Source organism: Delphinus delphis, chromosome 10 (assembly GCF_949987515.2).
Source record: "Delphinus delphis chromosome 10, mDelDel1.2, whole genome shotgun sequence".
Taxonomy (NCBI): domain Eukaryota; kingdom Metazoa; phylum Chordata; class Mammalia; order Artiodactyla; family Delphinidae; genus Delphinus; species Delphinus delphis.
In genome coordinates this window covers 85,023,478-85,050,609 of record NC_082692.2, presented here as the reverse complement: position 1 = coordinate 85,050,609, position 27,132 = coordinate 85,023,478, and the positions used below count along the sequence as shown (strand labels likewise).

Here is a 27,132-nt window from a genome sequence, read left to right as displayed (position 1 = left end):
GCTCTAGTGCATGTGGGCTCAGTAGTTGCGGTGTGTGGGCTTAGTTGCCCTGCGGCATGTGGGATCTTAGTTCCCAGACCAGGGATCAAACCCTCTTCCCCTTCATTGGAAGGCAAATTCTTAGCCACTGGACCACCAGGCAAGTCCCTCCAAATGTTTGTTGAATGACTAAATGAAATGAGTGCATGAACAAAAGAATGCATCTTATTCTGGTTACTTTCTTTCATTTTGCAGAAAATAATCAAGATAATATACTTTAGGAGTGAGATTAGGATACAGAGTATGAGCTCATTTTTCTTTTGATATAATTTCAAACTTACACCAAAGCTGCAAGAATGATACAAGGAATTTGCATATACCCTTTTGCCGGATCACCAATTGTTTACACTTGGCGCTATTTTTTTTATCATTTCCTTCCTCCTTACCTCTTTCCTCCTCTTCCTCAGGTAGACACACACACACACACTCTGTATGTTTGCAGATAATTTTCCTAAATCATTTGAAAGCAAGCTAGAAACCTCAGGCACCTTTGCCATAAAATACTTCAGTGAGTACTTATTTCCTAACAAGGCTGCTCTCTTACCTAAGTACAGTACACTTATTAAAACAGAAGGTTTAATATCATTGATATAAGACTGTTGTCTAGTTTTGTCAGTGTGGCAGTAAAGCCTTTGATAGTTACTATTTAACCCGGTCCAGGATCCAATCCAGGATCAAGCAGTACATTTAGTTGTCATGTGTCTTTTATAAATCTGTATTTAATGAATATTTGATTAGACAAAAGATATGATAGAATCTCAGATGAACTACACTGGCCATCCTTCTCATGCATTCAGACAGTATACTGTCTAAATATTGGAGACACAGCGTATTCTGACTCCTTGTGCCTTCCTTAAAAAGATGAGGGTTTTTTGTCATTGTTGTTTTGACAACTTTTCTTATTACTATATCCCTGGATCTCACGACCCTAGTTGCAAAAATATTTGTCCTTATGTTGAATCAGTAAAGGTGCATTAGATAGAACTTACGGTAAACATTTTTCTTTTCCCGGTGTTACGTACTTGTGTTACTGTTTTTCTCTTCTGTAGCCTCCCAGCACAAAAGTTCCCCTTTCTCCACTTTCCTCCTCTTCCTCCTCCTCTCTAGACGTCTTTAATTTCACAGCGGGACCTTGCAGTAATGTTAGATTGGCTCTGGTAAAGGCATTTTGATGACCCCTGTCTCGGATCATTATAGTAACTAATAAAAGCTTGCAAACGACTGTTACTCTGTAAGCGTGATTTCAGTGACTTGCGGCCAGCTCAGCTGTATAAATATGGAGAGTTTTTTGCCGTGTAAATTTCGATCACAGGGAAATGTATCTACCATTCGGTTGAATGTTTCTTTTAAATTTAATCACGTCTGAGTGTAAAATAACAAGCAGAAATAAAACGGCATTGGAAACGTGAGCTTAAGATTCGGAAAGAATGGACGTGTTGGTCCTCGTAAAAGCGTCCTGCTCCATCTTCTGCAGAGCGTTTTGGGTAAATGCAGAAGGTAGGGGATGGGTGGCATGAATAGCAAATCCCTGGTTGTGCATTCAACCAAAAGGCCAAATCACAGCCCCGATATTACGGGGGGCCTGGAGACGCCAACTTGTACCGGAGAGAATGATGCATTATCCTCAAATTCATGAACTGCACTTTTTGAGTTAAAACTTGAAAGTAGATAGCGTGATTATCTTTATGCTGTTGAATTAAAATTCTGACTTCTAGAAAAAAAATCACTTTTATATTTTTCTTTTGAAGTTGCATGCTGTGGATCTAATTAATTTTCACTGAGTTAAAGTTTTGCACGTTTGAACTGCGTTTTGCTTGAGTTTGGACTGGGGCATCTCATGAGCCAGTGGAGTGGTGCTTTGGAGGGAGGGTGGGAAAGCACTGGCCGTCTGTCTTTACTGGAGGCGGGGGTATAAGGAAGATGAATTCTGAGGCTGTGACTGGGCCAGTGGCCAAAAGAGTCGAGCTGCTGCCCCGCGTCTGCTCGGCGTGCAGGACATAGCGCTGTGATGTCTGAGCCAGGGCTTTGCTGAGTGTGGACGCGTCTGCTTTTCTTCCTTACCTCTGGGAGGCAGAGACACTACACCCTGGCCTGCGGGGGAGCGAGTCTACTCAGAGGGTCCCCTCCTCTGGCTTCTTTCCTCCATTGGGTCATTTGCACAACAGATATTTACTAAGTGCCTGTTTTGTATCTGGCAGTATTTAGGAATGTGGGAAAAGTCAAGGAATAAAACACATTACCACCCCTGTGGATGCTCGTAATTCGGGAGGGAGACGGGTGGAGATGGGGGTGGGAACAGACAGATGTAGTAAGTACGTTATATCGTATGTCCTTCTAGATCGTGTGGCCAGGTGACTCTCTTTAAAGGTGCTGTTTGAGTAAAGACTTGAAGGAGGGAAGGGAGTTAGTCCTATAGAACATTCCAGGCAGAGGGAACAGTTAATGCAAAGGCCCTTTGGCGCAGGGCAGACTCTGCATGCTTGAGGGACACAGCCAGGAGGCGAATGTGACTGGGAGCGGTGAGCCAGGAGGAGCGCGGTGCCAGACGGGGCCTCAGCATTGAAGGGCTTGCCTTGACCTTGAGTATCCTGGTGCCATTGGAGGCATTGACCTGATTTAAATTTCAATAGGATCCCTCTTGGTGCCGTGTTGAGAATAGACCATGGTGGGTGTAGGGTGGGCGTAGGGGTTTAGGAAGAGCAGGGAGATCTGTGAGGAAGCTTTGCAGGGATCCAGGGGAGAGGTGATGGTGGCCATGACCAGGCTGTTGGCAGTGAAGGTGGGGAGCAGTGGTGAGACCTGAGATCATTTTTTTGTTTTTTTTGTTTTTTTTTTTTTTGCGGTACGCGGGCCTCTCACTGTTGCGGCCTCTCCCATTGCGGAGCACAGGCTCCGGACGCGCAGGCTCAGCGGCCACGGCTCACGGGCCCAGCCGCTCCGCGGCATGTGGGATCCTCCCAGACCGGGGCACGAACCCGTGTCCCCTGCATTGGCAGGCGGACTCTCAACCACTGCGCCACCAGGGAAGCCCCTGAGATCGGTTTTGAAGGCAGCTTCCACCTGACGGAAGCGATGTAGGATTTGAGAGAAAGTTATGAGTCAAGATTGACTCAAAGACCATTCCCTGAATGTGACTAGGAGGATGGGGTGGCCATAAATTGTGAGGGGGAAGGATGCACGTGGAGCCTGTTTCAGAAGGCAGATCAAGTTCTAGACATCTTGAGTCTGAGATGTCTAGGCATCCCAGAGGACATGCCGTGGAGGCAGATAGGTACCCAAGTCCGGAGATGAGAACAGGGATGTGGGCCGGGCTGGGAGCCTGGGAGAGCTGGAAGTGCCTGGTAACGGTTGCCAGGGTGAATGATTTTCACGTCATCCTGAAAGTGACCTACTGGTTATTCGGGGGATCTCCGGTGTGCTGCTAATCCTATGTGCTCCCTGTTAAGAAGATGCTCGGTTGAGCTCTTAAAGGTGATGCTTCCTTGGTGTTAAGTGTCAGCACCTGAGCTTTGCTGGGTTGGGGTGCTGGTTGTGCGCCCTCGAAGGAAGCTCTCAGAATCACGGAAAGCCTGAGCTAAACGCAGGCTTAGAGGTTGTCTTTCTCACCCCTAACTATAGGAAGAGGAGAGTGCGTGCCCAGCTGCGGGGCAGAGAGTGGAACTGGGATCTGCGTTGGCTGACTCACTGTCCCGTTCTATTTCTGCTCCACTGAGCAGTGACCAGCTCCTGTTTGAAGAGGCATTCAGAGAATAGATAATGCAGTGTTCTTGCTTCTTTCATCCGTTTGTCCATCTTTTATCACCCAGGAAAAGTTAGAGTGCATTCTAGAAAGGAGAAGACTGCTGTTGCTTTTCTGTCTTAATTATGAGTACCTTGAGTGTTTCTCAGCAGGGCAAACCAGACTCTTCAGGAACATTCATTATGATGGTTTTGGTAACAAAACGGGAAGGTAAGAGTCGGGGAAGGTTAGGGATTCATTTTCAGGTGGGGATTTCTTCCCCTCTGTCCTTCTGGGAGAGGAAGGATGTAGCTCTTTGGGTTTTCTTCCTTACTTGCAGGGGACACCTGCTCTTGGACCTTCTCCTGAGATGGGGCTTGGGCTGTGCTGCCTGTCCCTAGCCAAGCTTAGAGGTGATTTAGGGCCAGGTATGTGACCCTACCCTTAGCCAGGCCCTGTATCCTGTCTCTCAGGCACCACTGGGAGGCAATATAGCACAATCTGAACTAGATTCAAATCCTGGTTCCTCTGTTGAATTGCTCTGTGAGCTTGAGCAGTTACTTAACATCTCTGAGCTGCAGTTTCCTTTTCTGTAAAAGGGAAACATCCTACATGAGAATGTTGTGAGGAGCCAAAGGAGAGCAAAATGTATGTCGAGGGCTGGGCCCTGCACGTGGCACAAAGTAAATGTTGAGTTAATGGCAGTTGCGAGCATCGCTGGCATTTCCTGTGATTCCTACCTGAGGCTTAGGCCAGTTTCGTTAAGCTCGATATAGCTTCCAAAAAAGATGTGCTAATTGGATTATTGCATTTTCATGCTCTTATATTTATATATGTGTGCATGGCTTTGGAATCTACACATGTATATATTTATCCATTCAAGTTTCTCTTTTAAAAATCTGTAAGAATTATATTTTTGAGTCATTGAACCATGAGGAAATTGTTTTTCAAAAAAAGATTGCTATAAGTGATCATTATGTAGGCCATCAAAATGGAGAATAATGTAGAACTGGAAGGAAGAAGGAAGAAAAAAAAAGAGGAAGAAGCTTGATGTTCATACAGAGCCGTTAGTAGAGCGCATATTGTTATAACCTGGGTATTTAAAAAGAGCGGCACTCGCCTGCCTTGTTTCGAGGTTGGGTGGCACAGACAAGGCTGTTTCGGGCTTGGGATGAATATTTTTTTGATGAATGCTACCACGTGTCGGCTTGTAATCAGGAGTGGCTTATCAGCAGCTTTTCCCAACCTGACATTGCACACGGAATGCCCCGACGGAGGAACGTTAGCACTCTGAATGCTTTCACAGTTGAATTCCACACACATGAATTATGACAAGTGAGGCGACTACTCTGTGGTTTGTTGTGTCTGGTCTGGTTCCTACTTTTAAAGTTGCAGTTGCGTTTGGTCATTTGAAGCTTATTTTCACAGTCTGGCCAAGCCAGCAGGGTCCCGGGGCTCTGTAGGGGACATAAACCACCAGCCTTTAAGTTAGAGTGCTCAGTAGATAAGCATTTCAAGACTTCATTGCATCATACAGAAGGACTTATGGGCTTATTTCACATACACTATTTGACTTCATTTAGATATTTCATGGAAAGAAAAGCCTTTTATTATCACCGAAGGAAAGGACTGCCAAACGTTGTGAGGCTCAGTTGAAGTGTTATAACGGAGGTACAGAGCGCAAATACATTTCACCGCCTTACATAATGGGGTGTTTAATAATAGTTGTTTCTTTAAATTCAGCACATGTATCTTAGATATTTGCACTTGGTAAATTATAGGCTGTGGTTCAAGAAACTCCATTTTGTGTGTGTGTTTTTAAAAATTTGTTTGAATAAAAGCATGGACTGAATTTTAAAAATGACCGTCGAGTGTGTGATTTATGTTTGTTTCACGCGCTCAGATTGAAGCGTCCACGCCAGGAATGAGCACTTTCCCTCCTGTTTTGGAACAGATGGAAATGTGAGCGATAGCTGGGGCTGCTGACCTGCTTGGCCACAGCGTTGTTGACTGTTTTGTTGGGTGGCCATAGGCCTGTGGTGTGGATCGGGGGTCCGGGAGGAGGGGCTGGGAACGCGTTACACTGTGAGGAAGAGGCCCTTGGCTGTCTAGGAGGAAACCCTGCAATCTTGCTGTACCTGTGTACCTGCATCATCCCCAGGAACTGTACCTGCTCAGGTCGCCAGGGCTCAGGATCAACTGATTCTCCATTTGAGGCCTACTTGTGTTCTTCCAGAACGTGGGGAGCTGTAGGGACTGAATTGTGTTCCCCCCCAAATTCCTATGTTGAAGTCCTAACCCCTAGTACCTCAGAATGTGACTTTGTTTGGAGAGAGGGTCTTTAAGGAGGTAATTAAGTTAAAATGAGATTATTAGCGTGGGACCTAATCCATTATGATCGGCATGTTTGTAAGAAGAGGAGATGAGGACGTAGACACACAGGCAGGGAAGACCGTGTGAAGACACAAGGAGATGGCCATCCGCATGCCAAAGAGAGACCCCTCGGAAGAAACCAGCCCTACTGACGCCTCGATCTCAGACTTCTAGCCTCTAGAACTACGAGAAAATAAATTTCTGTTGTTTAAGCCACCTAACCTAGGATACTCAGTTGTGGCAGCCTGAGCGAACTGACACAGGAGCAAATCAGAATCTACAGGAGGGCATGCCTCATTTGAAAAAGTCTATTTCATACTATATTACAAGTTGAAATTTGGAAAATCATGGCAGGAAAACCTTTACAGGAAGGAAAACCTCTAAAGCTTGGCCAAATCCACGTGGCAAGTAGCGCTGTATTAGTGCATGCTGCAGGACAGATGGTCCGCTATTTACGATGATTTGACTTGAGATTTTTCAACTTTCTGATAGTGCAAAAGCAATCCTCATTCAGTAGAAACCGTACTTTGAATTTTGAATTTTGCTCCTTCTCTAGGCTCGCAGTAGGCGGTACAGTACTCTCTGGTGATGCTGGGAGGAGGCCTGGCTCCCATTCAGCCACACGATCACGAGGGCAAACAACCGACACACTTAGAACCGTTCTGTGCCCAGACAACCAATCTGTTTTTCACTTTCAGTGCAGTATTCAATACATTATGTGAGATATTCAGCACTTCATTATAAAACAGGCTTTGTGTTGGATGATTTTGCCCAGCTGTAGATTACTGTACATGTTCTGAGCATGTTTAAGGTGGGCTAGGCTAAGTTGTGGTGTCCCACAGGTTAGGTGTATTAAATGCATTGTTACTTGGCGATATTTTCAATTTACAGTGGGTTTATTGGGACATAAGCCCATTGTAGGATGGGGAAAATCTGTGCTAACATGTAATATCTATTGAGCACTCACAGTGGGCTGGACCCAGGGAGAAGGGTCTTGCCTACATCATCTCCTCAAGTCCTCACCACAATCCTGTGAGGTAGGAGCTATTATCTCCATCTTATAAGTGAGGAAACTGAGACAAAGAGGTTAAGTGACATCCGTGGGATTCAGAGGCAGGCAGCTGTGCTCCGGGCTTGTCCACGTTTTTGCTTCTCCAGCCCTGGGAGGTCGGGGTCGAGGGAGGGGTGGTCATCCAATCCATTATGACTATTGGCTAAAAGATACTGGAAGTTGCTGTCTTAGACCACGTTTTGGTCCCACCACCAGAGAGAGGCTATCGAGTGCGTTGAGCTTGGTGAAGATGTCGCTAGTCATAATAATAATCACTCATATTACAGAGCACTTAGTGTGAGCCCTGATCGGAGCTTTGTTTTTGGTTTTTTTTTTGCGGCACGCGGGCCTCTCACCGTTGTGGCCTCTCCCGTTGCGGAGCACAGGCTCCGGACGCGCAGGCTCAGCGGCCATGGCTCACGGGCCCAGCCGCTCCGCGGCATGTGGAATCTTCCCGGACCGGGGCACGAACCCGTGTCCCCTGCATCGGCAGGCGGACTCTCAACCACTGCGCCACCAGGGAAGCCCCTGATCGGAGCTTTGAACCCGCCTCTTTGACCCTCACCGTATCCCTAAGTGGTTTTGCCAGGGCTTTCCAGCGGGCCTCCTCCAGGTCATGGGACTCTGGCACCTGAACCCCTCAAGCAACACTGGGCAACACTGCTTCCCCAGCAAGCCCCGCCCTTGCCCAGCCATCTGTATCTGTCACGGGGAAGGGAACAAGGGCAGCTGACATTTGAATTTTAAAATAGAAGAAACTTTGTTCTTTTTCCCCTTACTACAAAAGCATCGTATGATAAATGTAAAAAAATCTTAAAACCAGAACAAAAATAAATAAATCATCTATAGTTCCATCCCCTAGAGAGAATGACTGCTAGTGTTGTTCTGTCTGCCTTTCTAGTCTTTTTCCCATGGAAATATACTTACTTTAACCGTAAATGTACTAATATTTTTAGGAGCAGCAGCGTCAGTTAGGAAAGAGCAAGGACTTTGGCACAAGACGAGTTAATATCACAGCTTTCCCTTCCTAACCCTGTGACTTTGGACATGTTATTTAGTTTCTCTGTCTCCATTTTGTGTCTTTAAAATGAGGATAATATATAAAACTCACTTCCCTGGGGTTTGCAGTAGCCCAGTGTATGCAGTGTGCTCTTTTGTAGCAGCTGGCACACAGTGACTAAACCAACCATAACTTTAAGAAGAAAATGTTTTTGTAACACATATCTGTTACTTAGCAACATATCGTTCAACAGACATTTGCTGAGCAGGTATGATTTGGGGGTTGTGTTTCCTTCTGTGTCCTTGTTTATTTTTCCAGCCCTTTTTAATGGCTGCATAGTACTTCACCATCACTATGAATCATAATGTATTTAATTTTTATTGGATATTTATTTTTCCCAGTTTTTGTAGACCATAGACAATGCTGTGATATGTTTCTTTGCAACCTTATGGCTCATTTCTTCCCCAGTGGTTACTATTTCATTAAGATCAATTCCAAAGAGTAAGGGGTGAACAGGAATGCACGGTTTAAATGCTTCGTTGAAGCAGGGCCAAATCCCCCTCCCCGCTCACGCCCGCAAAGGCTGTGCCAGCTTACTGTGAACCTGGCCATGGATGAGAGTACTTATTTCTATTTGTAAAACTTTGATGTAATATTAGATTGATGTGCTTAAAAGATAAACAAGGCATCATTCTTCTCTGTGGGTGACTGACCCAAATCCGTTACGGTGAAGGACAAGCAGCGACTTTCAGAATAGAGAGGGGAGAGACCAATCAGACACTGACGTACAGTTAATCGTGTGGTCCAAGCACAGATGACAATGACAGCTCTCATGTACGGAACCCTTACTGTGGGTCAGAAGTTCTCTACAGTGTTCTCAAACCGTGTGATTTAATCTTCACAGCAGCGTTTTGAGGTGGGGACCCTTTAGCCCATTTTACAGATGCAGAAACAGAGGACTTTAGAGAAGTTATGTAATTTGTCCAAAAAAGCACACATTAGGTTACCGTTTGGCAGAGTTGGAAGTTGAACCCAGGCACTCTGACTCTCAGGTTCTTGCTCTCGTCCTGGGGTACTGGAGATGGAGCTGGAAACGTGGATGCAGGAGCCACCACGTAGACGAAGTGAGACCAGGCCTGGTGGCTGGCTGGTCTCGCGGGGAAGGCTGACAGGGTTTCTAGCTTGTCGGAATAGAAGGCACAGCTTTGGCAGCAGACATAGGGAAGCAGAGAGGGGGAAGCCATGTAGAGCGAGTGTGCAGATTCAGGGTATATATGGGGCTATAGAGACTGGGGCTGGAGATCTCCCAGGAGATCCAGGTGATCTCCCTTATCCTGTTCTGTGGCCTGTGTGCATCATCCTGCTTAATCCTTTCACCACCCCATGATGTAGGAGTTGTTCTTACCCCCATTTTATAGCTGCAGACACCGAGGCCCAGAGAGCTTGAATAACTCAGTCCTTGAGTATCGCAGCCAGAATCAGACCCCAGGCAGCCAGATTCCTGGTCTGGGCCAAAGCCGATGGGAAGGAGAACTCAGTGGAGAGTTTGCACCCTAGGAACCACTGTTGGAAGTGGTCTCTCCTTCCTTTTGAACTTTGTAGCGATTACTGTCTGTAGAATTCATCTGGCAATTAATCATGTATTCCCCGTGACACAGCTTTCATTGTTGTCCTGACATGTTATTTCGATCATGTATTGTAATTTAACTTCTTGTGCTGGGCAGACAACTGAGCCTTGATAGCCCCGTGACCCAACCCCCAAACATGTGCACCACAGTTCCTCAGAGGGGGACTCGATAAATGTTTGACTGAATTTCATTTGAGGGGTCTTACCCTGCAGACTTTAGACAGTGACATTTGGGGAGGGGCAGGGGGCGGGAAGGAAGGCGAGCACAGCACCTAGGATTGCGATCCGATGGAGTTGGGAGAACAGAGAGGAGATTGAGGACTAGAAAGCATCTCTTTTGCACCGGTGATGAGAGGACAGAAGGGGTGTCTCGGCCACCTGCATAAGCCCCTCTTCTCCTGTCTCCTTCGTCCGTGGGGATGTCCCCTGCGCTCCGGTTGTACTGCCCGGGCTCGCTTGGCTTTGTACTTCCCTCGTAACCAGGATTTGCTGAGTGCAATTGTAACCCTGTATTTCCAGCTGGGCTTCGTCATGGGAGGCTTTCCAGATCTTCTCATGTTTCCCATTGGAGCTGTTGGAAGAGTGGTTCTCAGTAGTATTGGGTACCATGAAGGGAGGAGACTTGGGTTCCAGATACAGGTGGCTGCATCACTTACTAACCATGGCCTTGGGTAGAGGACTTTGCTTCTCTGAGCCTCCATTTCCACATCTGTAAGATAGCGGTACTTACTTGTGAGGCTTGTAAGAGCCTGGATAGAAATGTGTAGTCAGGAAAGAGTGCTGGGCCTGGCGAGGGCTCCATCAACGTTGGCTGGTCTTAGAGTTGGATATCTTCAGGAGCGTATCTAGAGGCCTCCCACTCTGTTGAACACCAAGGTGAAAGGCCAGTGTGTTCCTTTCTTTTCTTGTGTTTACGACAAACGTTTCACCACTTTGACTCTTGGACACTTTTCACGGATGGTTTGGTCCTAATCATCAGCTCCTCTCCTGGTCCCCTGAGCATTTCCAAAGCACCGCATCCCGCCCCCTTTCTCAGAGGGAAGTGTGGCCCTCAGACCTTGGACCACTCCGAGCCTGGTCATGGTCCTCATCTTTGTTTACCAGGATGATGATGATGATTATATTTATTTATTTATTTTTGGCTGCTTTGGGTCTTCGTTGCTGTGCGCGGGCTTTTGCTAGTTGCGGTGAGCGGGGGTTACTCTTCGTTGCGGTGCGCGGGCTTCTCATTGCGGTGGCTTCTCGTTACGGAGCACGGGCTCTAGGCGCGCGGGCTTCAGCAGTTGCTGCGCGTGGGCTCAATAGTTGTGGCTCACGGGCTCTAGAGCACAGGCTCAGCAGTTGTGGCGCACGGGCTTAGCTGCTCCGCGGCGTGTGGGATCTTCCCGGACCAGAGCTCGAACCCGTGTCCCCTGCATCGGCAGGCAGATTCTCACCCACTGCGCCACCAGGGAAGTCCCTATTATTATTATTTTTATTTTGTAAGAATTAACTGGAACTTCTTTTTCAGTCATTTCATTAGTCATTCAACTTTTTTGTTTTCTTTTGAGGTGGGAGACAGATTACTTTGAGGCAGTGGGTCAGATGGAGGTGGCTGGCTGGGTAACCGTATCCCCGCTGAGTCAGCTGTCTGCTCAGACAACTGAAAGCTGAGGTATGCTGATGACTCGTCACCAGCCAGCGTCACATTAACTTGAAATTCCATTTCTGCTCCTCAGCTGTGGGCGCTTGGATGCCTTTGTGGGTTGTTGGAAAGCACTCCAAGTATTGTTATCGATCGGATTATGGAGCCTGGAATTGTCGGTTGTCCCCTGAAGTGACGTTTTCCATTTGAGACCAAGGCATAAAATTGTGAAATGGGATGGTTCAAAAAGGTGGGATTCGATGCTGTCAGTTTTTAGAAAGGGAACGCCAGGCTCTGACAAAGTCATTGACTCACAGAGGTTCTCCAACAGTTGGCAAAGCCGGGACAAGGTTTGTTCTTCCTACGGATTGGTCATCCAGCACCCACCCCCCTGGGTCTCATCGCCCTTCTGCTGAAATTATCGGGGCAGCTGTTTGTTTTGGGTCTCCTTCCTTGAGTGGAGAGGCAATCTCAATGTCAGGGATGGTGGCTACCTCAAGGCGCCCTCGGCCCCTCCTCCTGATTCATCGTATCCCTGAATCACGCTGTAGCCTTGGAAAAGAAGTCTGTTCAGTGTGTTTGTTCTCTGGTATCTGCATGTTCTGTACAACATGCATCTTGGGTGATGGATAAGGTGGCATACGGGGTTACTTTGCCTCCCTACCGTAACACACATGATGAAAAAATAACGCTTAGTAAATGAGGATGTTTATCTTATTATGCTCTAAGAATTTTAACTTCCTTGTTGTTGTGGTTTGACTTCTTTAAGTTGGGCATGAGCTTGGAAGATGACTTGAGGGTGGGGGGCAGGGGCGGGGCTGGTATTATTTGCTTGAACAAAGAGTTTGGCCTTTCTGGTTTTATTCCTTTAAGTCATTGGTATTTCACCTCAAAGGCCTGTAGTAAGAAGGCTTTTGTTCCTAGTTGGAATATTGGGACCCATAGAATTCTCTAGAAGAGAGCTTTGGCCCAGCTGTGGTGGGACCTGGTGCTTCATCCCACAGAGTGATTCCTGTAAACAGCAGTTTTTTTCAAAAGTTATTTTCATTTTTTTCCCCTTTTATTCTTTTTTAATTTTTTTCTTCCCTTTCCAATAATGGAGGGCTCTTCCTTTTCACAGTTGAAGCCACTACCTCCTTCTTGATTATAAAGCCGGCAGAAATCATCATTTGACAAGGCATCTCAAAGAATTGCAGTTAATATTGTGACCTAGTTGGTTGCTTCATTTTTAAAAAAGTTGTTTTATTCCTCCCCCATATCAGCTCTATATGCTGATTATGTAATCGTAACTTCTCCCAGAAAATACGGATCCCATCTATTCATAACGACAACCTCCGATTTCACTGTGGCGTGTCACTTCCCACAGAATGTTACCGCCGGGGAAACTGAGGCTTGGGTTTGCTCCTCTCCCTTCTTCTGCACGACCCGCCATTGTCAAAGATGACAGTGATAAGTTTCTTGTTAGTAGCATCATCACTGTGAATGTGATTCTTGTTCTCATCTAATAGAGAGCCTTGGTTACCCACAACCCACTTCCAGCTTTTGAGCAGATACATAGGGATCCACTCTCTAGAGTGAAGATGAAATGATATCATTTGTTTACCACCTGGAGTTGTTCACCATGGGCTGTGAAAAATATGTTCTCAATTTAAAAGTTAGAAAAACAAGTGTACCAGCTATCACAAAGCTCTCCCCTCCAAGTAAACATGTTTATAGAACAAGACTCAAAACAAAATACTTGATCACGATAAGCCCAGCCAATGAAAAGAAAGTAAACATGTTTACCCACAAAAGCCTTTATAAAGCGCCCAGGTGGCAGCCAGCTCTCTGCTCACTTGACTGTTCCTCCCGGGAGCAACTGAGGCTCCCCTGGGCCTCAAGGACAGAGACACCACTCGCCCTGCCAGTAGGCGGCTCACCTTTATCAGCCCTGCTCTCTTAGCTCAGCCCAGTTTGCCAGCGAGGATGGAAGGTTTGTATTTTGTGCCACTGAACTGAACCACGAGTGGAAGGTATTTGTGAAATTGAGCCTGGAGTTCCCGTGATTCTCAAATAGCAACTTGTCATAGGTAGAGTGCCAAGTAGGCTTAGGGGGAATCTTCCTGGCTTCCTGAAAGAACCCGGATTAGTATCACATGTAATGACCTTCTGTGTCCTGGGCACTGTAGTGTAGACATCCAGGCTATAAACCATGAATTACACCCAAGCCTGGCCTCACCCAGACCACTCTGGTGAAGGAACCAAAGGGCTCGAGCAGGAAGTTGGTAGAAAAGACAGGCGTATCCTGAGTGATACAGGGGTTTTCAGGGTACATGGAGTGAGCCTTCAGTGCTGTAAAAGAGAGGAAGGTTAGAAAGGGGATGACAAATTGTGCGTGTGGCAAAGAGTTACGGACTTGAGGGATGGTGCCTTGTCTCTGCAGTCCAGGAGCAAATTCAGGAGAGAGGGCCCAGTCCTAGGTGGCTCTGTGGGAGGTTGTTAGTGAATTTCAGAATTCAAAGTCTTTATTCCAGGTGGAGCAGTTCTAAGGGATGGTGAGATCGAAGTTTTGGCCATGCCCTCAGGTGTAGAGCAAGTGGTTCTGGTTAATTAGCACTTAATGAGCCCTTACTCTTATGGGCAAATATTATCCCAATTTTGGGGTATGGAGGAGTTTGCCCAAGGTTATAGCTAGTAAGTAGCATAGCCAGGATGGGACATGGGAAGTCTGTTCCATAGCCTGTGCTCTCAACTACTGCCCTACACTGCTTCTCAAATAGACTGGAAGCTTTTAGGGTAAGAAAGTTAAGATAACAAGGTGTGTATTCACTCAGTGAATGATTTTTTTTTTTGAGTGGTACGTTATCTGTGCCAGGTCTGATGTAAGCCTTGGCCAGGCTGTTGGAAGGACCGTCTTCATGGCTGTTGAGGTCGACAGAAGTGGCCACAGTGAAGGAATGTAGACCGAAATTGTGAACCAGATACTAAAACATCTGAAAAAGGTGTAGAAGAGCATCCTTGACATGTAGAGGCAAAAGCCATGTGGCTGGGTTGGGAGCAGTGGTCGCCTCACACACGGTCATCAGAAGAAGGGTTTTCAAGGATCAGGGAACCACAGTGGGGAGGGACAGTGGTGTTCTCCTTGGGGGTAGATGGCAGGCAAGGTAGACTGTTAGCAGAGCCAGAACTTGGCTCTAAGAAAGGGAATTAAAGAAAGGCCAACTCTTCCTTCTTCGTTTGCCTGAGGTCAAGGGATATTGAGTGAATGGCTTCTGGGAAAGGTGAAAGGGACATCTTTAAGAAAAGAGGAAAGTCTCCAGATTGTTCATGATGTTGGTCTCGGAGGGCGGTGGGAAGAAGTGAGCCCTGGGACCAAGATGAAGGATGAAATGGGATTCTAGAACGGCCGGGAGGCAACAGGATGAGGGTACATCTACTCCTTGAAGAGGGGGTGACAGTTAAGTCACTCATTGTCTTTGGCAGGGTTCAGACAGAAGCTGGGTTCTTACTGGGGAGATGGGGAGAGGCAGACAGATGCAGCAGGAGGGCCAGCCTTCAAGTTTTAAATGGAATGTTTAGGGGATTTTTAGTGAAGAAGAGGAATAAACAAAACAGGTTTCTGGTTAAGCCTCAGTGAACTAGAAAAGTAATTACACAGACACCATATTCCCCATGTGTTCTAATTAATCTAATGGGTTTACTTAAAAACCTGTTTTTGAACAGAGATATCAGTAAGTCCTCTGGTGAGTTGAAAGAAATCTTATTAGTGAAAGTTAAGTAAAAGTAATAGTGATTAGTTCTAGGGAACTTAATTGAAATGAACTCCAGTGGGCTCATTGAAGCCACAGATGTGGCTGTGGTGACCCATTTGGTTAAATCTGGGTGACCATTTTGACTAGAACTTTCGAACTTAGCTGCTGAGATAGATGCCTATCTAGGGTACATTTGAGGTTACGATTATTTTAAAAACAGAAGTATTATTTGTTCTTCTTCTCCGAGCCTTATTAATTGAGGCAGATTGGCATTTTATTTGTGAGCTGACAACACACACCATTTTCCGCAGCCGAAGTGCTTTTTGAACTGGGTTCAACATTGTCAGAAAGTTATTCACAGGAGTTGGTGATGGAGCCTGCTCCACCCACTTCTGTTCTCTTTCTATTTTGGTGCTATTTGCAACAAAGGAGAAACTAAGTTAGTAAATTAGAGAAGGATTGAAGCTCTCCCAAATGCTCCCCTTCCTATCAGGTTGTGTAACGGATTAGACAGAGTGGGCCCGCTCTTCCTGTGGCTCAGGGACCTGAAGGAACACAGGTGCAGACCCCCTGAGATGGCCTTGGCCGTGTCCTCCCAGGTCTCCTGACCTCTCTGATGGAGCTGCATGAAGAAATCTATAAAGATTTATATGTATATATATGTATACTCATATGTACATGTCTGTTTGTGTGTGCATGCACACATATACTTATTTGTGTTGTGTGGGTCTAAAAAATTCCACATATAGCATTCTCAAGCCAAGGGAAATCTAGTGGAGAAGCCACTGAATTTGAGTTTTGTGTCAGGGTCCCGGTAGGAAGTAGGTGGCTTGTCCCTTTCCTGGGTCTGAGAGGACAAAGTGGGGGCACGTGGTGTAGCTTGGATACAGTAGCTGTAGGGAGAGGACTGCCCGGCGGGAACTGTGATCCTTCATAGTCAACCTCCGGTGCCCCGGTGATAAATGCCCCATCTTCTCTGTTCTCCTGAGATGAGACCTCCATTGGTTGTACCAGCTGGAAGCCAGAAGACAAGGGTACCTGTTGATGCATCCACGCAGGGGGGCCTTCCAAGACACACAGAGCAAGGTGGAGGGTTGGGGCAGCATGGCAGATGGAGGATCTGGAGGAACAAAAGGAAAACCATCCGGTCCATTTTGTTCTGTGACCTCCTTTGGGTATGACACTGCCAGATGCATGGGAAAGGTTAATGTGGGACAAGAGGCCCCAGGTGTTCAGGATGGTAAGGAAGCATCTAGCTTTACTTCCCAAAGCGTGGTGCCTGGACCAGTAGCACCAGCATCACGTGGGAACTTGCTGGAGATTTTCAGGCCCCGCCCTGTACCTACTGAATGAGACACTCCAGGGGAGGGGCCCAGGAATCTGTGTTTTCTTAGCCCTCCCAGGCGTTCTGGTGCTCCTTCAAGATTGAGAACCACAGCTGGATGTCTTGAGGTTTTGGGTGGCCAGCAAAGTATGCCAGTTTGCTAAAATGGCCACTATTACCTTGCTTGGAAATGCCAGGGACGAGCATGTTGTCTGTTTGAATCCCCTGCTTGGAAACTCTGCACGCTCCCCATCCTTTTTATTTTTCGGATAGGCACTCTTCAAAAGAAATGGAATAATGGATGACACGTAGGCCATGGGGGCTCATACCCCAGGCAGTTCATGCCTTTAATTTCCAAGTGCCCCTCTGAGCCATGCCAGGAAGTGCCCGGCAGGGCCCAGACTTTGGAGGTTGTTTTTGAAAAACAGATGCAAATGCTGCCTGTGCTGTTGTTGTTTTCCCGGTGCCTGGCAGTGTTTGGTAAACAACTTGATTGCTAGGTCTTGGCCTCAGGGAACCACAGCTGCTCTTTCCAGCTCCCTGCAGACTTCTGCTGAGCAAGGATTGCTGCAGGGAAAAATAAAGAGGGGAGAACAAAACAAGAGAACAGCACTGTTGTTTTGTGGCTGCCTCTACCTGTTTTCCTGGAGCTGTTTTGCAACTACAGGCCCTGAGTTTTGATTCCTTACTTGAAAACACAAGGCAAGACCCCACGGCACCCCAGGCTTATTTCTCTTTGGTCAGAGGGGGGAGTGGCCGCCGCCGGACTTGGAAAGCCTGTTGTAGTAGCCACTGGAAGGATCTCTGCATTTTTAAATATGTAAATTGAAAAAGGAGAAAGCTTCATTCTTTCTAATGACCCCCAAGATGGTAATCTGGCTTTTCAAATCTCCGGGAAAACAGACTGAATGTGGCACAATTAATGGTTCAGCACTTCTAGGCTTTTCTCTAAAATATTTTAATGGGCTTTTAATTTATTGCAGCTCCTGACTAGCAGGGTTGAGGCAGGGTTGCTGCCGACCCACTGGGCCAAGGTGCTCTCTGGGGCTGTAAGTGAAGTGGGAAAGAACAAAGGCCAGCTGGAGTGTCAGTCGGGACCTCCCCAGGCTGAGCCCCTGGAGCTCACTGGATTCCTGGCCCTGCAGTGGCGCAGCACTCTTCAGAGTAGAGGCAAGGGCGCAACTTCATCAGAGTTCCCTGGAGTATCTGGTAGAAATGCAGATTGATAATCGCTGGGCAGGAATCTGCATTTCAAGCTGGTGCCCTCGTTCCATATCCAGTTTGCGGTCCAGGACCTTGGTGATTGACAGCCAGTGAGAACGAGTAAGCCTAGGTGGGAAGCAAGTGATGGTGTTGCCAGATGTTTTTTTTTTAAATTTTGAGACCTGCATGTCATTTTAAAGCATTCACTTTTCATGTACTCCAAAGTTCTCCATTATTTTCGCTCCCCCTTCCTTCTTAGATCAAGCAGCCTTCTTCCTAAAATCCTTTTCTTTGGGCCTGAAATGCATCTTTCTGAATGTCCTTGTAGAGGGGTGATAAACTTTTGTTTGTCTGAAAAGATCTTTATTTCACCCTCATTTTTGAAAGGTAATTTTTCTGGGCGTACAATTCTAGGTAGATAGTTTTTGCCTCTGGGCAGTGTACTGGATCATTTATGTGGATACTATCTTCTCTTCTGGTGGGGGTTTTTTTTTTCCTCCTTTTAAATTTCAGTTGCTTTGTTTTTCATTTCTAGAGGTCAGAGTTTTGGTTCGAGTTATAGAACTTGATTTTATAGTATATATGCGTGTATTTTATATATGTATATACTATGTATTTTATAGTATATGTACTGTGAACACCTAAAAAGCTATAGTATAGTATATAGTTTGTGGTATTTTGGTTAGAGTTATACAGCTTATATTTTATAGTATATGTGCATGTATTGTAGTGTGTATATATATAGTATGTATTTTATAGTATATGTACTATAAATGCATGTTAAAAACTATAGTATCTGTAGTTTATATAGTATTTTGGTTACAGTTACAGAGCTTGTATTTTATATATATGTGTATATGTGTATGTATGTATTATATGTGTGTGTATATAGAGTGTATTTATAGTATATATACTATAAGCCCATATAGAAACTACAGTATATATCATTCATACAGTATTTTGGTTAGAGTTATAGAGCTCGGTGGAGATGGAATTCCGTATTGGGTCAGTTGGATCCTTAACAGAACACACAAGCAAAACCAGAAAAATTCCACGCACCACGGTGATAGTTTATCCCTTATTTTTGGATATGCCTGGGGACTGTAATGTTTTAGGAAGTCAAACCGGACAGCACTAATGATACTCTTAAGCGTTGATTGACCAACTTACACCTTAGCTAGAAGCCAGACGCTGCTCCCATGCTGAACGGAAGCGTGATTCCTCCCTCGTCACTGCTGTTCTTTGGTGTGTCTTGCCTGTTTCATCCGCCTGTAAGCCTTTGACCGTGATGTCCTGAACTGATGGGATCCCTTTTCCACCCCATCTTCCAGTTCTTTCCAAAACTTGCCCCAGATAATCGCTCTCAAAAGCCCTTAACTGCCCAGATACCTACTGTGTTTTCCTGTGTCCACTTGTGCAGCTTCTCTGTGCTTCCGAATCCCTGTAGAATTGCAGACCTGAGCCGTGGCGTAACTCTAGCCATAATTTGTTACACGGGTTGCAAGGGTTCTTTTTCTTGTCTTTTTTTAATGTGTACTATTAAAACGTTAGCTGCTGTCTTTGAAAAATGAGGAAATTTCACAAAATAGTCATCTGGATTTCTGCCTTTGTTCGTGGAATTGAAAGCTCCTGTAGCCCTGGGTTCATGTTGCCACGTGGCAATAATGGGCTTGTGGAGCCACTGGCTGCCGTCTTAGCTGAGAAAGCCCGGGGCCTCCAGTCTGCCGCCTCCCTCCTCACTCCCTGTACCTTATACCTGGCCTGCCTCGTTCACTTGCATTGTCTGCCTGGTCATTGTGGGACGCCTTAGCTTTCCCCGTATGAACAAGGAAGCTCAGGTCAGAAAGGTTAAGTATCCTCTGCAAGGCCTCGCAACCAAAACTCACTCAGGCAAGCTGCAGTCAGAAGAGTGTCTAGTGCGAGGTAGGCACACACAGGTTTTTTTTTTTTTTTTTTTTTTTTGCGATACGCGGACCTCTTACTGTTGTGGCCTCTCCCGTTGCGGAGCACAGGCTCCGGACGCGCAGGCCCAGCGGCCACGGCTCATGGGCCCAGCCGCTCCGCGGCATGTGGGATCTTCCCGGACCGGGGCACGAACCCGTGTCCCCTGCATCATTAGGCGGACTCTCAACCACTGCGCCACCAGGGAAGCCCTCAGCCCCTTTCTTTTTGCTACGTGATGTCGACTTAGTAGCTTTGCAGAGCTTCCGTGAGCCTTGGAAATGCTTCTTGGGTGTTAAGGCTACTTGAAGTTTGCACGATGGGGCTTTATCATTTGGACACAAACTGTGATTGGCAGTATCCACCTTCCTTGGTATTTTGGTAGAGATACAGAATCTCAGGCCCAGTTTCAGACCAATGAATCAGTGTCTGTGGGGATGGGGCCCAGGAATCTGTATTTTAAAAAGCTCTTCAAGTTATTCTTCCACGTACTAAAGTTTGAGAAACACTCATCTATAGTACATGTGGGCACTTTTCCGTAGGAGTTGGAGCTGTACTCTTGGGAGAGGAGTGGAAACCTTCCTTGGGCACCCAGTGAATGTTGTCAGCTGCCGAGGGTGCAGGTGCACTAAGGCTTGGCACTAGTGCCAGGGTGAGAATTCTTCTGCTCAGATGCACGACCCTCTGCCCACAGCTCAGCTCTGGTGTTGATGGCAGATCAGCATAGGAGTGATTTGTGTTAAAAACCTTCTTTTTAATCCGGAAGCTAATAGTTTAGGTTATTTGGAATAAGTGTGCTTTAACCAAAAAGGCAAAGATGCTGAGAGGAAGAAGGGACGTGGAGAGCATCAGTTCATGACCTGACCTTGCAGATTAAAGAACTGGGGTCCTGAGGCATTAAATGGCTTTCCTGGAGCCACACAAGTGACTGATGACAATACTGGGTCCAGGATTCAGGCTTCTCCACTTGGACGTCTACACGTTACGTAGTATGTGGAAATATCTCCGAGTCTTCCTTCTTATGTAATTCATAAACATTTGTACAATTATTTTGGAGGAAAATGACTATGGTTACCTCTCTTCCCAGTTTGGATGTTCACTGTTATGTTTGAAATAATTTTATTTTCATATATTTTTATCTTCTGGAAAAGAGAGTTACTTAATAGGAATCAATACATTTATCCATGTCAGATTTGAGCTAAAGCAGCTTATTGTTACCTGGGCACTTGATAATTGGACAAAAAATATTTTTGTAATGCCAAACTACATAAAATATTTGGCACAAAGTCTGCAATAAACAACAACCTTTCAGGGTACGTGTTCAAGTAATTGGTAACTGTATCTTTCAAAACATTATTTCCGGTTCATATTTTACAACATCACACTTGATATATTGACATACCCTCGTTTGAAAGGTGTTTTCCCCTACCTCTAGATTCTATGTCTGTCGTGCTGTTTTCAAGTTTAAGGAAGTGGTGGTTTTAGAAGTTACATCTTAGCTGTGTGTAAAAAAAAAAAAAAAAATTTTGTATTGCAGTGTCCCAGGAGCTTTTGCTGACAATTCCAGTTTCCGAACGAAACATTTGGGCAATGGTGAGGGCTTCAATCCCTTGTCTGATTTGCTGTCAACCATGAGCGGACGGATGTGATGCCTGCTGGCCAAAAGGGTGAGTGAACATTTACGATTATTCGTCTGAAAGTTCATCAGACTAAATGTTGGCTGAAGGGGTCCTGCACGGTGCAGGAAACTGAAAAAAGGTCCCAAATTCATCAGAACAATTACACTGAAGATGAGAGACTCTTGTTTCGAAAGAAGAGTCACCCTGTCATTGTTTAGTGGTATAACCTTTTTGGATAACTTGGGCAATGATCTTAGGATTTATAAAAGACATGATAGGGCACGGGAGAACTTTTTTTGTTTGTGTGATTCTTTTACGCATACACCGAAGGGCGGCCTACCTAGATTACGAGCTACGTGCGCAGTTGAAAGAGTAATTGCTTTTCTGGTCCCATTAAAACTTGGTGATAAAATGAACCACCTTGAAATAAGACAATAATAACCTCATCTTGAGTTGTGGGTGGTGGTGGGAGATTTAAGTCTGATTTGTTCATTGAGGAAGTCCCATCGCAAGCCTTCCACATGACTGGGGCTCTTGAAAAAGTTAAAAGGTTGGGAACTGTGGACTCTCAGATTTTCAGAAAGACTCGTGAGCACTTTTTTCTAGCATAGTTCTCCTCATCAGGTTATTCATCGTAATTTTTAGGGGGAAGTTAGAAGGGACGTGATGCTCTTTTTCTGTAGATTTGATGGCGTCTGTCATGTTCTTCAGAACTCACGGGCTCCCCTGTAGTAATGAATGAACAATTGTGACTCGCCTTTATCAGAGACAAGAATTGGTTGAGGCCAGGTGTTTTGGGTAAAAACTCTGACATCATTCAATGGTAGCTTTGTCATAAAACGAGGTCAGCTTTATAGGGAACCATTTGGTTTCAGTTTTGTAGTGAATGGCATTTAATGATAAGAACCATTGGCATAAACTCATCTTGTTTGTCTTAGTGGAGTTGTATTTGAAACAGATTCTGTTTAATGGAGGGAAGTGTAGTGAAGTAGAAAGAACACTGTATTAGAAATTGGGAGACCTGATAGCTAGCTGACATGGGGCAAGTTGGTCTGTTTTGATTTCCTATGTTTAAAATAAAGCAGGTAGGTTAGAGTGTCGTGTTTGTCAGTGCTAACAAGGCCCTAGAAGTTGGCTGTTTACATCCCCTCACTTTACAGATGGAGAATCAGCAGCCCAGAGAGTCTGATGGAGATGTCCATGTCCCTGGGCTAGGTCAGAGCTGTATCCCAGGTTATTTTATCCTCAGTGATTCTCTCTAGCTTATCTCAATTACAGAGATTGTGACATCCAAGCCCCGCAATTTTGCAAACCTTCTTTGCTGATACGTGTCTCTTTAAGATGTTGTTTTGCATTTCGCTGTTTGGGCCAGCTGTTTAAAGATTTTACAGTTAGAGGTCATTTTGACAAATCCTTCCCATTTCATAGATGAAAAGAGCCCTGCTGAAGCAGCCAGCCCGAATATCAGGCTCAAAGAGCCCGTGGGCTTTAAAATTCACTTCCACTTAGGCTAGTTTGGTCTCTGACTGCTTGTCCTTTGCATTTCATTCTGCTGGAGCTGGAGATAGAGGAAAAACAGAGCCTTATATCTTCCTTAGCGTATTCTTTCATGGCAAGAAATAAAGCAAGTAGAAACCTGTAACACATAAGGCAAGGGTGTACACCATGGAAATTAATAGTTAATGGACTCATGGAACTTTAGATCTGTTAGGGTGCTTTGATCATCTTATGGGGTGGTGCTGGGCAAGTCCTGTGCTTCTTTCTCCTGTGAAGTTCTTCTGAGGTTTTCTATTGCTAACCAGCTATGATAGACTTCTGTGAGTGGTCTGTAGACCAGTGAGCAGATAGCAGACATTATAAAAAGTTATATCTTTGGGGATCCGGGTAGAGTTGAGAACAAAGCCTGAGTGTGTCTCGTGTAAACATGAGAATTCAAAGAAGTGGTTGGAATTCTGCTGAAGGTATTGAAATAGCAACAAACTCAGGTTTGAGGTTACCTGTCATCTCTGTCTTCAGTACTGAGAGAGTCTGACTCAGTGTCACTGTCATAAATTGATGTATGAAATTGAACAAAACCACATGAATGGATTTATTGAAGACTAGGCTCATTTTATTCATTAATTTCATTTGGGTAAGGCCTGCTGTGTGAAAGATCAATCTGAAGAACTGTAATGAAAGTGATATCTCTTGAATTGATAAAATACAGTTAGGCCCAGTCGATTACCAGTTTTTTCTAAATAAGGAAACGCTTTGTATTTATCCGATTGTAATCAGTTTGCCTTCACTGTATTCTTAGTAGGAAGTGGAGATCCCTGAAATCTGATGAACTGGAGTATGTGTTCTGATTCTTTATGATTGTTTATCCTCAGAGCACACCTTCGAGGTTCGATTAAAGGACTGATTCCCTTCCTCTGTGATGCACTAACCTGGCCTGCGATGCACTGTATGTCTGATAGCTAGTTCATCCTTCTGTTGTTGTCAAAAACGTATGCATAGTCCTACGGCTTTTAGAACTTTACAGTTTACCGAGTAAGCAAAAGAAGCATCAGTTAACTGTTACGGCTGATACCTTGGAGTCTTTAGGCACGAAATCAAGTCCAATTCTGAGTGAAATGTTTCATGGTAAGTGACCTCGTGATAGAACAATGTCCCAGTCCCAGCAGTAGACAGCTAGAACAACAGATCTCCTCACTCCGGTGCAAAGAAACAAAGCCATATGATAAAAGGTTTACGCAAGTAGATCATCATGGCAGAATTTCAGGTTCAGAAAATGAGTAGTTAGGTAATGTACTCAATTTATGTTGGTGATAACCATACTTGCATAATAAATTAGCTTAGGGGCAGGATACAGAGAAAGAAGGGCTGAGCACTTGAGACGTCTCTTTGTGATGTGATTCTTGAATACCCTCGCCAGCAGGGAGTCAGAGTTGGCTCCTGTTTCCCCCGGCGTGAAGCTTTAGTTGATGTTGGTACGTATCTGATGCACATCACGAGACTCCAGGAGTGAAGACCGGCTAAGTCTGTGCATATTTAATAGGCAGTTAGTGTTATTAATAAATGTGACAATAACACTCTGGGTTTGCATAGAGTTTTCTCTAGAAAAGTTGACTGTAGACGGCAGATACGTTGGCTTGTTTGTCAGCCTGTGCCTCGGCATTGCCTTGTTCCTCCCAGTAAACTGTCGCTTGCTGGTGGATCTGGGATAAGAGTATAAGATGCATGCAGCATTGTTTTGTCACCGGTTGTTTTTCCTTATTTGCCTACAGTTCCTCTTTGGGCCTCTCTCATAAACAAATGCCTAGCTTTTGACCTACTAGAAAGAGGTAAAAACACAGAAAATAATCCTTCTCATTTAGGGCTTGATAGTGGGCTACTTGGTGGCTGGAAGTTGCTGGATTTCTTCATAAAACTGAAGACTGTGGATTTTGGTCATTGGTTTTGGGGTGGGGTGTGGCAGTGGTGCAGCTTCCGGGAGGAGGTGGGGCAGGTAGCAGGCGTCTGGGAACAGGAAGGCTTGCAGGTGGGCTCCCCTTCTCAGCCGCCTTGTGCGGGAAGCTGTCAGCGGGCCAAGCCACTTTGTTGTGCTGAAACTTCCAGTCCCTGAAATTTTGACTTTGAAAAGTAATTTTAACAATTTAATAAACTACATAATATGTTTTATAAGCTGGAGCGAATGATCTTAAGTTTTTTGGTCTCTTTCGTAACACAATGAACCTAATATTGGTAAAAATACAGATCTTCACTCACGCCATAAAGACAGCCTAGATTTAATAAGCAGTTATGAGTGCTGGCAGCTGCCTATCAGATTGTATAACTTGGACTCCAGCACGGGAAGACAGTGTCAACTTACATTTTATCTGGGAAGTATTTTTGAGGCGTTTATTTTGCTTCTCTCTCTCCAGTCCCTAACCTAATACAAGTAATGTAATTGGCTGACTATTTTCCACATAGCTAATTGGCTAGGGGCCAAGGGGGAAACCATTGTCTGGCTTGATGAGGATCAGAAATTAACATGACATTTACCTGGAGGTAATGGAATATGTTAGTAATGCCCTAATTCAGGATGGTGAGAGGAAGAGTGTCCATCCTTCCCCACCCGTAAGCCGTGGGAGGAGTTCTGATGATGGTGAAAGAACCTCCAAGCCCCCTTCCCTCCCACAGCCCCCACCCAGTACCTCACAGCAGCGGCTAGCCAGTCTCTATGTCACATTTACTGTTAAATTCTTCCCATAGAACTGTAAGACAAACTAATGAATTATTCCATTTGTCAATTCAAAAAGAAAATCCGCCAACTACTATTGTAAGATTAAATTCCAATTAGAAGATTGCATTTAATTCGGAAGCTGTAACATTGTTTTAATGAATTCTCTTGGAGGTGACAGTTTATGTGAGATATATTTATATGGTGTAGGTAGATATCAATTCATTGGATAATGTTAAACATGTTACTTCATATATATTAGCTGTGAAATTTATTTCTTCTCTAGTTATGTCCCCAAGGAGGTAGAGTCAGATGAAAAAACATATCTTCAGAGAAAGAACTCTTTCTGTCCTTTCAGATACTTGCTCTAAAACAGCCTTTTCTCACTTTTATTTAAAAAAAAAATCTGTTAAATTTCTGCATTAACTGAATTTATGATTCTTGGTGTATGCTATTTATAAAATTGAATATAGGTTTTATGATGTAGGAAATTAGTCTAGGAATGAGAATATGATCCAATTTTGTAATAAAGGTAATCTGCATTTATATTGCAGATATTTTCCATTTCTGTCTAAGCCCCTTATGGGATTATACACACATTTTTCTGGACATACAAATTCACTGTGAACTTTTAATGTAGTGGGCAGGCTTTTGTTCCCCTGACCTCTGCACAAAGCATCGAATCCTTTGCCTAAATCAAAGGGGCAAACATTCTTGACAGACTTTCGATTTTATAATTCCCCCACCCCTGCCCATCCCTGTGCCCCTGGCAGACATCACTAATTGATCACATTCTCTCCTCTGCTCAGTGTGGGTGTGGCCTCAGAATTTCTCCACTTAAATTCTTGGAGGCAAGCTTACCAATTCACCACTTACATTCTGAGTGTGGTCAGAATCACGTCAGGCAAGTGGCTTTTGACTAGTCTTTGTAGTTTGTCTTTGTATATCCTATACTTACCCCAATATCTGGCACACAGTGGTTAAATGTGTGTTATATTAATGAGAAGATCTTACGCACAGTTCTGGCAATTATGTGGTTGTGTAACCACATAATTGGATTTTTGACATCACGTGTATACCGTATTTGTATGGTTTGGTAGGCAGTTTATTTCCTACCTTTTAGCTGGTTTGGGGGTTATGTGTATGAAACGTTATAGTCTTGTAGGGTTTTTTTTTTTTTCCAATTTATGTAACTTTGGAAAAGACAAGAAAGAGACTCTCCTCACCCTCTTGTTACCTGTGCATTAACTCAGGCTCAGACACAGCAAGGAAGTGGTGGGGTGAAAGGTAAACTGAGACTTTCCCTCTCCGAGTGCAGTTTCTTTCTTAAAGGGAGGGGCACACGCGTGTACCAGGTGCTGACCGGTGCAGGGCAAGTTTCTTGCAATTTCCTTTCGCGTATTACTCTTGGTTTTTATCAATACACTGAAGCAAGCGGTACCAGGGAGGAAGGCATTCAGCTATTATATTTCAAATGATACCTTCCATGATGTAGAATTCTAGGAACTTCAGCTGCATGGCATGTTGTTTTTGAAAATAATCGGTTTTCTCTTCACTTGGTTCAAATAATGCTTGGAGGCTAAGAGAAGGAAATTTCCATTCAGTTTATATGCAGGCTGCTGCCCTACGCTGTTGAGAACTGCCATCCTTTTAATTCCTCCTTAAAAGAAAAATGAGCAGT

At 44.9% G+C, this 27,132-nt stretch overlaps 1 protein-coding gene across 8 annotated transcripts in view; it reads left to right on the top strand.

The window, feature by feature from the left end:
• The window catches only part of FOXP1 (forkhead box P1), a 595,507-nt gene that overhangs the window by 71,893 nt on the left and 496,482 nt on the right, over positions 1-27,132 (top strand). For all 8 annotated transcript variants that reach the window (XM_060022897.1, XM_060022898.1, XM_060022901.1 and 5 more), the window contains exon 2: positions 21,169-21,298. The gene's annotated coding sequence lies outside the window, so the exon portion shown is untranslated. The remainder of the gene's footprint in view (positions 1-21,168; positions 21,299-27,132) is intronic.